The 12,225-nt window shown below is 41.8% G+C and overlaps 1 protein-coding gene across 1 annotated transcript in view; it reads left to right on the top strand.

Moving 5' to 3' along the window:
• KIF26B (kinesin family member 26B) overlaps positions 1 to 12,225 on the top strand; it is a 799,934-nt gene that overhangs the window by 478,557 nt on the left and 309,152 nt on the right. The gene's annotated exons all lie outside the window — the stretch shown is intronic.

The raw sequence follows: 12,225 nt of genomic DNA, 5'->3' as shown, positions 1-12,225 counted from the left end.
TTCACCTAAGACCACGGCTTCATCAGGAACGGAGTGCTAATGTGCTGAAATCTGAAACAAACATTACATATAATTATGAATTGCTGTCAAAAAATGAAAATACAAAACACAGAGAAAATCACACCACGGACAGACGTACTGGAAGGCGTGAACTTTTCCAAAATGGCGCCTCAGCGTTTACGTTCGAACAGCTGGTTAAAATACTGTCGTCACCATGACGTGTTGAACGCTAGTAAAAATTGAACCAATCAATTGAATTGTTCAGCCCATTGGGCTCTAAAGTGTCCCATTCAAAAATCAGCTTTGCTTCTTTCCTTGCTAGTATTAGCTTGCGGTTGCCACCCCGATGTGGCAATTTGATCCAATCAATTGCCACGCATTGTAAGTCCTCAAATTTATGTTTGTACTGGATACAGTGTTCAACGATGGGTTCCTTAATCGCTGATCTTCTAAGATTAGATCGGTGTTCAAGTATTCTGACCTTTAAAGGTCTCGTGGTCATCCCTATATATCCCAAGACCAAAAAAATTTATGACTTATTGCATTTTACCAATTGCCTTTCTGACCATGTAATATATTGTCTCACGTGCCCCTGTAATAAAAAATATATAGGGATGACCACGAGACCTTTAAAGGTCAGAATACTTGAACACCGATCTAATCTTAGAAGATCAGCGATTAAGGAACCCATCGTTGAACACTGTATCCAGTACAAACATAAATTTGAGGATTTACAATGCGTGGCAATTGATTGGATCAAATTGCCACATCGGGGTGGCAACCGCAAGCTAATACTAGCAAGGAAAGAAGCAAAGCTGATTTTTGAATGGGACACTTTAGAGCCCAATGGGCTGAACAATTCAATTGATTGGTTCAATTTTTACTAGCGTTCAACACGTCATGGTGACGACAGTATTTTAACCAGCTGTTCGAACGTAAACGCTGAGGCGCCATTTTGGAAAAGTTCACGCCTTCCAGTACGTCTGTCCGTGGTGTGATTTTCTCTGTGTTTTGTATTTTCATTTTTTGACAGCAATTCATAATTATATGTAATGTTTGTTTCAGATTCAGCACATTAGCACTCCGTTCCTGATGAAGCCGTGGTCTTAGGTGAAACGGTGATACCCGTCGAACGGACAAAGACGAGTGGCCTCAATTTCAGTCCAAAAGCTAAGTCTTTCTTGCTGATTGATTCGGGTCATGAGTGGGGCCTGATAATTTAAAATTATTGCTGTCAGTCAGTATAATCTCAGTTGAGGCTGTAATATATAGCCCTGTTGTTACAGAGTTTTTGCCCAATGATAGAAACGCTGCAGGAGTTATGAATTGAATTATATATAACCTTGCACTAAAACCGCAGACATTTTTTGCCAGCGGTTTCTGAGGGCTTTTCTCTCTGTTATACCAACATAACACTTATAATTTAGGCTGTAGTTTCTATCTAATATTTAACAAAATCCCTGTCTTCCTTAAATGAACCTATTTCATATACTTATATATATACTAGTAAAAGAGGCCCGTTTCAGAGCAAATGAAACGTGGCGCTAGCAAGGTTTTCGTCGCCACACCCACCCCTCCCTGGCCAAACCCCTTCGTTGTTCTGCCATTGCTCCGCCCCCAACGTCATGACATTTGACGCGAGGGCGGGGCCTGGAGCGATTCCCCCCCCCCCCCTCCTGCCAACCCCTTCATTGTTCTGCCATTGCTCTCGCCCTTGAGGGCGGGGCCCGGAGCAATTTTGGTTGGCTTACCACCACGAACCTTCGAACCTTTTTGAAGGAAGTCAGGGCTTGGCTTCACTGACGTCAGTGTCCTCAGAACGTTGAGGGTGAGTTTTATTATAGTAGATATTTCTTACAATATATTCTTATTTCATGGAAAGCACTGCAAATGTTGATTATCCATTAAAGATGTTTTATTTTCTAAAATCACAGTTGGATTCCTTTCTGACTATAATATTTTTATTGGACCAACAGAAGAATTATGCAAAGTTGCTAGTGTGCATGACTTTTGAAGATCATATGGACCCCTTCTGATACCATATGAAGCATGAAATGATTCCTCAGATGCAAAATAAAAGCAATTAGTGAATCAAGTCTGTATATAATGGCTTTCCAACAATTTTAAGAATATTGGGTGAACATATTTTTCAGTTAACAAATAGCACACAGTTTAAAATAAACTATTCTAGATACACATTTTCTAAGCATTCTAATTATTCTGCAATACTGAAGTAATTTTTGTGAGATGATTCCTCTATTTTCTTTTGCCATGTGATGAAGGAATTTTTGTGATCTTCAGAGTTTATGTACGGCTTAATTTTTGGATACCAATATCAGAACCTGCAAACAATTTTTATTTTTGCTTGATCAATATGGCTAAGTAAATTGTGCATTATTGAAACCCTAAGTCATCTTTTGTACTGTCCTCACAACACATGCTGGCTGAGTTGCTAGACAGCAAGTTAAACCAAATCAACATCTGGATGAGAAGACTTGCTTTCTTAATTTCCAGTTGTTATTATTGTAGCTAGTTGAAATCAAGAGTTTTACAATGATTCTAGGTCAATACAAGCATGTTGAGTCTTTCTGTAGACATTTCAGTTCAATATAGTGAATGATAATGCACTAGTGCTTACAGGGCAGAGAGGGGAGACATCAGTGAGGCAACTTTCAATTTCTTTGTCTACAATGGAGATCTCTGACCAAGGGGAGATGGAAATAACGGGTTACCCACAATGACTAGGGGTCTCTACAGATTACCAATAGGGTCCAAAAGCAGGGAATAGCCATAGGTAGGCCTGGGCAACCCAGGAGCATCCTTTAGCATCTACTCTGCTCCATGGTACCACTTGACGTCTCAGTTGTCTAGATTTATATACATGTAAATGCTGAAAATCTACTTAATTACTATTTTGTAAATACACACCAACTTACATAGCATATATTTGATAGGTAGGCATACACATGTTGGAGTCTGGTGGGTGCATAGGCAAAACACGCACTTAATGTTTGTAACTTTAGCAGTTATAAACTGCACTGTGGTGCTCGCTTTTTCTTTTTGAGCATATATTCTACATCCAAAGAAACCTCTCTCCTAACAGTGGGTGCAGAGCAGAACCAGAAAATTTTCCCATAGACTTCCACAGGTAAAAGAAATGTCTGATTCTGGTGTCATCTCGGTTCCAGCAACATAAACCATCTCAGTAATACGCATATTACAAAACCCTACAAAAGTCACTCAGGACCTATAGACCAAATCTACCATTCCATAGCAGCACTAACTTGCAAAAACAAGCCTACCCAAAAGATCCAGATTAATCTAATGAACTCATCTACCTTACATATACTGAAGAGAAAACGACATTGACCCAGAATCTATCTCCCACCTTACCCTCCTCTCTCTATCACCTGTCTCTACCTACCTACCCATCCATTTACTACCTATCCATCCTTCTATTATGTTATACTTAATTTCCTACTTTACATAACAAAATTCTGTGTTACCTATTACTATGTAAGCCGCATTGAGCCTGCTTTTAGTGGGAAAGTGCGGGATACAAATATAATAATAAATAAATAAATATAAACAGGAGCCTACCTAGAAAAAGACAGCACTGTAAATATTGGCAGTGAGATCAAGAACAGTGCGTAGCTTGGGGGGGGGGGGGGGCACCAAGGGAGCAGCCACTCCGCCAAATGGACTTCTGATGGCACCAGCACCTATTTTTTTACTTGATCTGTCATGTTTAAAACACGTGCCGGTGCCATTAGAAATTTGCTCTCTGCTTCCCCGGTGTCTTCAACCTGGCTATGCTTCTGATCAAGAACATCCATAGAGCTATTGGGAACACTGAACAAGTGGCGGAGTTGCAGATCCTTATGACTCTGGGCAACGCCATTGATCTGGGCAACTCCATTGATCCAGGTACAAAAGAAGTACCGGAATATAGTATGTAAACTGCTTTGGTTGAAACCACAGAAAGGCAGTATATCAAATCTCATCCCCTTTCCCGATTACTATAGTACAGATCCCTACCAAGAAACTCCATGCTAACAGAATACCTGGCCATAATCACACAAGCTGAATACAGACAGACCCTCACCAAGTACAGAATTAGTGATCACAGACTAAAAAAAAATGTGTACATAAAAATTAAACTGAATCCCCAAGAAAAAGACCCTACATGAAGTACAAACAGAAAAGAAATAAAAACAGTGATGCATTTCCCCCATACTGTGCAAAATATAAATTTAGCACCCACAAATTCCAAAACTGACATATTCATTAAGAAGAATTTCCAAACACACTTGAGTAGGTTGCCTATATATGTAACACCTTATGAACTCAAGAAGGAAGCTGTCTTTGACATGTTGCAAGTACTGCAGTGAACTTTATCGTAAATTTGAGAGGCAAAGAGAGACTGATAAGGAAAGCAGAGAGAGACTATTGGGCTCATTTTCAAAAGAGAAAAACATCCAAAAAGTGATATAATTCTGCATTTGGACATTTTTCTCACAAAAATGTCCAAATCAGTATTTTCGAAACATATTTTTAGAGTTTAATTTCTTTTATTGGTTTTCAATACAATACAAATATAAGCAAGAGCTCACAACATAACAACATGCAACATTTTACAGGTTATGGCAATACTGGAGCTCACATTTAAGAAGTAACTATCCATATCTAGAATCAAATTAAGAAAAAGGGAGGAAAGAGGAAAAGGGGGAGGACTGAAGGATACAAATCAAAGTATAAAGCACACATAGGCCGCAAAATACATCAAATTTAGTGCTTATCGCTGTACCGAATCAAAATAAGATACAAATGGTAGCCATTTTTCCCTATATGAAGCGAAGCGATAAGATTTCTTCGCAAGGTGTAATTCGAATTTGTACATTTGGAGCAATAAGTTCCACCATTCCCGATAAGTGGCCTGATGTAAGGACTTCCAATGGGAGAAGATTACCTTCAATGCTAAAGATACCATGGCGCTAACAAGAGCCCCTTCACTATGGGTTAGCAGACTCAAGTACTGATCCCTGAGAATCACAAATTGACAAATGATTGAGCCATGTCTACCAGTTGTGACCAGATTTCTAGCCAGTATGTATCTCATACATATTCATTATGGTTATTCCCTTCTCCCTTCCTTCCTTCCTTCTTTCCTCCTTACCCAGCACCCCCTCTTCCTCTCCAGTAGTATTTCCCCACCCCCTTTCCCATACCTTGCCAGTAGACCTTAGAAATGCATAAGCTCTATACGCAGATCCTTCAAGAAGTAGTGTATCATGATTTAGGCTCTAAAACCCTTTCTGATGTTTTGGTGCCACCTCAGTGGCTAATATGCCCCGCCCCATCCTTTGCCCCCCCCCCCCCCAAATGAAACAGACTACGCCCATGCACATAAACCAGTATTCTCAATGAAGAAGAGTAGACAGTGGGGTTCCCCAGAGGTCTGTGCTGGCACCGCTGCTTTTTAACATATTTATAAATGATCTAGAGATGGGAATAACTAGTGAGGTAATGAAATTTGCTGATGACACAAAGTTATTCAAAGTTGTTAAATCGCAAGAGGACTGTGAAAAATTGCAACAGGACCTTACAAGACTGGGAGATTTGGCATCCAAATAGTAGATGACATTTAATGTGAGAAGGTGCAAGTGATGCATGTGGGAAAGAGGAACCCAAACTAGCTACATGATGCAAGGTTCCACATTAGGAATCATCACCCAGGAAAAGGATTTAGATGTCATTGTTGATGAGTCATTGAAACCCTCTGCTCAGTGTACAGCGGTGTCTAAGAAAGCAAATAGAATGTTAGGAATTATTAGGAAAGGAATCAAAAATAAAAATGAGAATTAGAATAAAGATGTCTTTGTATTGCTCCATGGTGCAACCGCACCTTGAATACTGTGTGCAATTCTGGTCACCGCATCTCAAAAAAGATATAGCAGAATTAGAAAAGGTACAGAGAACGGCAATAAAGATGATAAAGCGGATGGTACGACTTCCCTGTGAGGAAAGTCTAAAGCGGCTAGGGCTCTTCAGCTTGAAGAAGAGACGGCTGAGGGGAGATATGATAGAGGTCTATAAAATACCGAGTGGAGTGGAATGGGTAGAAGTGAATTGCTTGTTCACTCTTTCCAAAAATACTAGGACTAGAGGCATACAATGAAGCTACTAAGTAGTAAATTTTAAACAGATCAGAGAAAATATTTCTTCACTTAACGTATAATTCAACTCTGGAATTCGTTGCCAGAAAATGTGGTAAAGATGGTTAGTTTAGCAGGGTTTAAAAAAGGTTTAGATAAGTCCATAAGCCATTATTAAAATAGACTTGTGGAAAATCCACTGCTTATTTGTAGGATAAGCAGCATAAACTCTGTTTTACTGTTCTGGGATCTTGCCAAGTACTTGTGACCTGGATTGACCACTGTTGGAAACAGGATACTAGCCTTGATGGACCTTCGGCAAAGCAGCGCTTATGTTCTTATGCTATACCCTAGCTTAGGAGTAAGGATCATTACTGTCACAGTATGTACAAAATGTAACGTTTTGGAGAAATTGCCCCGTGAAAAAACATATTACATTCTCTCTCTCTCTCTCTCTCGCTCTCTCTCTCTCTCTCTTGTCCCTGCTGTCCACAAGCAGCAAGCTGTACACAGTTTATGGGGCTACTAAAAATGTGATGGTTTCAATGGCAGCCCCTAAATGGATTAAGGTTGCCAGTTCCACTCCTGCCCATCTCAAGGCAGTGAAGAATTGACTGGCTTGCCAAGTTCACAAGGAACTGCCTTGTGATTTGAACCTTGGCCCTTTGGTTCCTAGCCTGCTGCTATAATCATTAAGCTGCCCCTGCACTGATATTATTGGGCCTAATATTAAAAACTATTAATTATTTATTAAAATAAATTTATGTTCTGCACTATCGCCGGTTAAATAACTGTTTTAGCGCCTAACTGCAGATATTCAGCAGTAGACAACTGGTTATCTCCCGCTGAATATCCACTAACCAGCTATATCACATGACATAGCCAGTTAGGTGCGAAAATTCAGCGCCAAACCAACTATGTGTAGCCGCTACACTTTTATTAGGGTCAATTTACCCCTCCCAATATGGTGGTTCACCCGCCAATACTTAGGAAGAAATAAATCACCCAAGGCTGCATCAGTTAGGTGTTTAATTAGATTCCTTAGTTCTTATCAAGTATTTGTACAATTAGCAGATCAGTGATATCTCACTGGGAGTACAGAACATTGCTATACAAAAGTACTGCTATATCCGAGACTCCAAAGAACATAGAAGCAATCAAATACTTTTATTTATTATTCTCCAAATATATGTACAATCAATTGCTTATGGGAATACAGTGTAGCGGCTACACATAAGTGTTCTCTGGGTCTGAGTCTCTAATGTTTTATTTAGGGTCTTTTTCGCCCTCACCCCAAATTACCAGCTAAAGCCAATTTGCAGATATAAAAGACTCAAGGCTACTTATGAGAAAGCAATAGAATTATTTGCCAATAATTGATTGGTTTCTCATGAGAGAGAGCAGCCCTTCTTGCACAAAGGTACTGGCTGTGACTGTTTCTCTCCATTGAAGTAGGAAGTGCAATCACTTATATACGCTCATTAACATAACAGGTCATACATAGGCAATCTGACAACAATCTCATCTATTGGGTATATGCTAATGTCATAGTTAACGCTGATTGGCTATGGTAATGAGTTGGTTAGTATTTACTGGAAAAGCTTAATAATAGACTAGCTGTTCCTGGAAGACTAACCAGCTTATAATCGAAAGTAATCGCTGGCTATTTCCCGACACAAATCGGGATATGGCCGGCGATTTCGCAAAAGCGGCGAAAAGCGTATAATTGAAAGCTACATTTGTGATAGCTTCGCTGCTTTCCCTTTGCCTCGCCGGCGAAAGTTCAAAGGGACGTGTTGGCGGCAAAGCGAAGGCGGGACATGGGCATGCTTGGGCATGGCTACCAGATGGCCGGCTTTCGCGGATAATGGAAAAATAAAACCCGGCGATAAGCAGTATTTCGCCGGGTTTACTTGGTCCTTTTATTTTCACGACCAAGCCTCAAAAGGTGCCCCAACTGACCAGATGACCACCGGAGGGAATGGGGGATGACCTCCCCTTACTCCCCCAGTGGTCACCAACCCCCTCCCACACTAAAATTATTAAAATACAAACCTTTTTTGCCAGCCTGTATGCAGGTCCCTGGAACAGTTGTTGTTGGTTGCAGTGGACTGCAGAAAGGCAGAGCCAGGCCCATCCCCCCCCTACCTGTTCCACTTGTGGTGGGTAATTTTGAGCTCTTCCAAACCCCCCAAAACCCACTGTACCCACATGTAGGTGCCCCCCTTCAGCCCTTAGGGCTAGGGTAATGGTGCACACTTGTGGGCAGTGGGGTTTTGGGGGGATTTGGGGGACTCAGCACACAAGGGAAGGGTGCTATGCACCTGGAAGCTAATTTGGTTGTTTATAAAAGATGTTTGAAGTTCCCCCTAGGGTGCCCGGTTGGTGTCCTGGCATGTGAGGGGGACCATTTCACTACAAATGCTGGCTCCTCCCACGGCCAAATGCCTTGGATTTCGCCGGGTTTGAGAACGCCGGCAGTTTTTTCCATTATCGCGGAAAAACAAAAGTGGCGATCTCAAACCCGGCAAAATCCAAGGCATTTCGCCGGCCCACACCGTATTATCGAAAAAAAAGATGGCCGGCCATCTTTTTTTGAAAATACGGTTCCGGCCAGCTGTTGTGCCGCCGCCAAAATAGATCACCGGCGACCTATTTTGCCGGCGACGTTCGATTATTCCCCTCTAAGTCATCTTCCTGAGGAGTTATCTTGTTCTATTTTTCACTAAAACATCTGTGACCACCATGTTGCTAAACAATGTTACTCTGATTTTCCACCTACTCCCATTCCGCATTCTGCTGCACAACAGATCATGAGTTCTGCAGTCACACTGAAGTTCAGGTTAGAGTCATGGGCCTGTAAGGTTTTTTCTCATTTTAGATCCTGAGCCAAAGTCAGGCCTTGAACCAAAGCTCATGGCTGTAATGATACTACTAATAATAATAATAATTATTATTATTATTAGCATTTGTATAGCGCTGAACACCTGACATAAAGAGACAGCCCCTGCTCAAAAGAGTTTACAATCTAAATAATATAGACAGACAAGACAGTTACGGGTGAGGGAAGTAATGGGTGAGAAGGAAGGAAGGGACAAGGGGAGGGCAATTGATTATTGGCTAGGAGCTAAAAGCAGCAGTGAAAAGGTGGGTTTTCAGCATAGATTTGAAAACAGGTAGAGATGGAGCTAGACGTATAATAGACAGCGGTTAAAATAGGCCACATTAGTAGCAGGCCTATCTATAATCGCTAAGCACTTAACCAGTTAGCGCTAAATATTGGCTTAACTGGTTAAGTTGCCATGGTCAAAAATGAAACTGCAAATTCAATGCCGGTCCCCGGAAATGACCCAACATTGAATATCCAGGTTTAACACTAGCAGTGGACAGCAAAAGCGCTGCCAGCTGCCAGCTGAATATCGGGGTGACAATGTGTAAATTGAAAAAAAGAATCACCTTTGTTATCTGGCCGTTTTTCTAACTGTTTTGGTCCCAGTCCCTGGTTTCTACTTTTTTCTGTTGTCTCTTAACTTTGTTTCCAAGGTCTCTATTCTTTACTTCCTCCCTTACATCAGTCTTCGACACTGATTTTTGCCTTTTGTCTCCTTCCTCAGCCCCCTGTCCTGCAGCCTTTTACTTTCTTTCTTTCTCTCTCTCCCTCCCCCCATGTCCACCATCTTTGTCCCTCATTTCATCCCTCTCTCTTCCCCCACCACCTAGTATCTTGTCCCCTCTCCCATTAGGTATCTTCTCTGTTTGTCCCGTTATTGTTTCCCTCCTCTCTTTCCCTATCCCTACTGGATCCAGCATTTTCCCCTTTCTCTCTCTATCATCACTGTGTTGATCTTCCTCCTCCCTTCTCTCTATCCTCATGTCCATTTTGTCCCTTTCCCCCATGTGCAGCATCATCCCTGCCTTCTTCCTAGGGATGTCCTTAGTCTGCCAATATTGCAGTGCTTAAGGGCCCAGAGCAATAGGGACTCGTTCTCCTCTAACCAGTTGGATGGGTAGTTAGGTACCCAGGACATTTATTGCCTTGGGTCCCAGTTCACTTTCAGTCTACCTCTGCTTCTCCTCCCTCTTAATGTCCAGCATCTCTTCTGTCTTCTCCCTATCTCCAGCATCTTCCCTTTATTTCTCTATCTCTATTTCCCATTTCCATATTCACCTCTCAATCTCACTCTGCCCCTTCCCCCATGTCCAAAACTTTCCCTTTGACCCTCTCTCTCTCTCCCCCATGCCCTGCACCTCTTCTCCATTTTCTTATGTCCCCTCTCCGCATCCTATATCTCCTATCCATCACCCTGGTTCCCCCTGTTTCCAGCATCTTCCCCGTTGTCTCCCTTCTTGGTTCCATGTCCCATATCTGTTCTCTATCTCCCTATCCTCCACCTCCCCTGAGATCCACATTTCCTTTCTGTACAACCCCAATCCCCCTTTCACATGGTCCAGGCTGCATCGCTGTTCCAACTTTGTCCCCCATCCCAGCATTTCTCTTCCACCTCCCCCCTTCCAATTGTTGCTATTGCTACCACAATAGCATCTGCACAGGCAACGGCAAGAAAAGATCAAATAAGCACTGGATCTTTCTGACCCAGGTGCGTCTTGAAGGCCCTGCTGTTCCTGACCCTCTGATGTATACAGTAGAATTTCAATATAAGGGACTGATAAAAACTGTCTCATATATCCGAGGTCCCTTATATCCAAACTGTACATTAATGAACTTGTTTACTCAATCACAGTCTATTGTTGTTAATATCAAAATGTGCAGTATATGTAAATGCAAAGAAGTTTAACAACACTTACATTTCAGCCCATAGAGATGTTTGTTTGTTTTAAACAGTTCACTTGTGTCCAGTTCACAGTGTCCTTTCTGAGCACACTACCAGAACCCTCATCCACACTCTTATCACCTCTCGCTTAGACTATTGCAACTTGCTTCTCACAGGTCTCCCACTTAGCCATCTCTCTCCTCTTCAATCTGTTCAAAATTCTGCTGCACGACTAATATTCCGCCAGTGTCATTATGCTCATATTAGCCCTCTCCTCAAGTCACTTCACAGGCTTCCTATCCGTTTCCGCATACAGTTCAAACTCCTCTTATTGACCTATAAGTGCATTCACTCTGCAGCTCTTCAGTACCTCTCCACTCTCATCTCTCCCTACATTCCTCCCCGGGAACTCCGTTCACTGGGTAAATCTCTCTTATCTGTACCCTTCTCCTCCACTGCTAACTCCAGACTCCATTCCTTTTATCTTGCTGCACCATATGCCTGGAATAGACTTCCTGAGCCGGTACGTCAAGCTCCATCTCTGGCCATCTTCAAATCTAAGCTAAAAGCCCACCTTTTTGATGCTGCTTTTAACTCCTAACCCTTATTCACTTGTTCAGAATCCTTATTTTATCATCCTCACTTTAATATTCCCTTATCTCTTGTTTGTCCTGTTTGTCTGTCCTAATTAGATTGTAAGCTCTGTCGAGCAGGGACTGTCTCTTCATGTTCAAGTGTACAGTGCTGCATACATCTAGTAGCACTTTAGAAATGATAAGTAGTAGTAGTAGTAGCTCTTGTATTGCAACAGCAGTGTCAGTCAAACGGTTTGGTTTGATATGACGGCTGAAGAGGAGGGTGGCCACTCAAAACTCAAAGTCCTGGATTTCAAGCATGCTGACTTTAGTAAAATGGGGGAATACCTGAGGAAGGAGCTGATGGGATGGGAGGAAATACAAGAAGTGGAAGGACAGTGGTCCAGGCTGAAAGAAGCTATAAATAGGGCTACGAACCTTTATGTAAGGAAAGTAAATAAAAGCAAGAGAAAAAGGAAACCGATATGGTTCTCCAAGCAAGTGGCTGAGAAAATAAAGGCTAAAGAGTTGGCGTTCCAGAAATACAAAAAAACTCAAGAAAAGGAACACGAGGAGGAATACCGGATGAAACCGAAAGAAGCCAAGAGAGAGATACGTCTGGCGAAAGCGCAAACGGAAGAACAAATGGCTAGAAATGTAAGGAGGGGTGGCAAAATTTTCTTCAGGTATATTAGTGAAAGGAGAATGACTAAAAAGGGAATT

Source organism: Microcaecilia unicolor, chromosome 3 (assembly GCF_901765095.1).
Source record: "Microcaecilia unicolor chromosome 3, aMicUni1.1, whole genome shotgun sequence".
NCBI classification, from domain to species: domain Eukaryota; kingdom Metazoa; phylum Chordata; class Amphibia; order Gymnophiona; family Siphonopidae; genus Microcaecilia; species Microcaecilia unicolor.
This window is presented reverse-complemented; position numbering and strand designations above follow the sequence as displayed.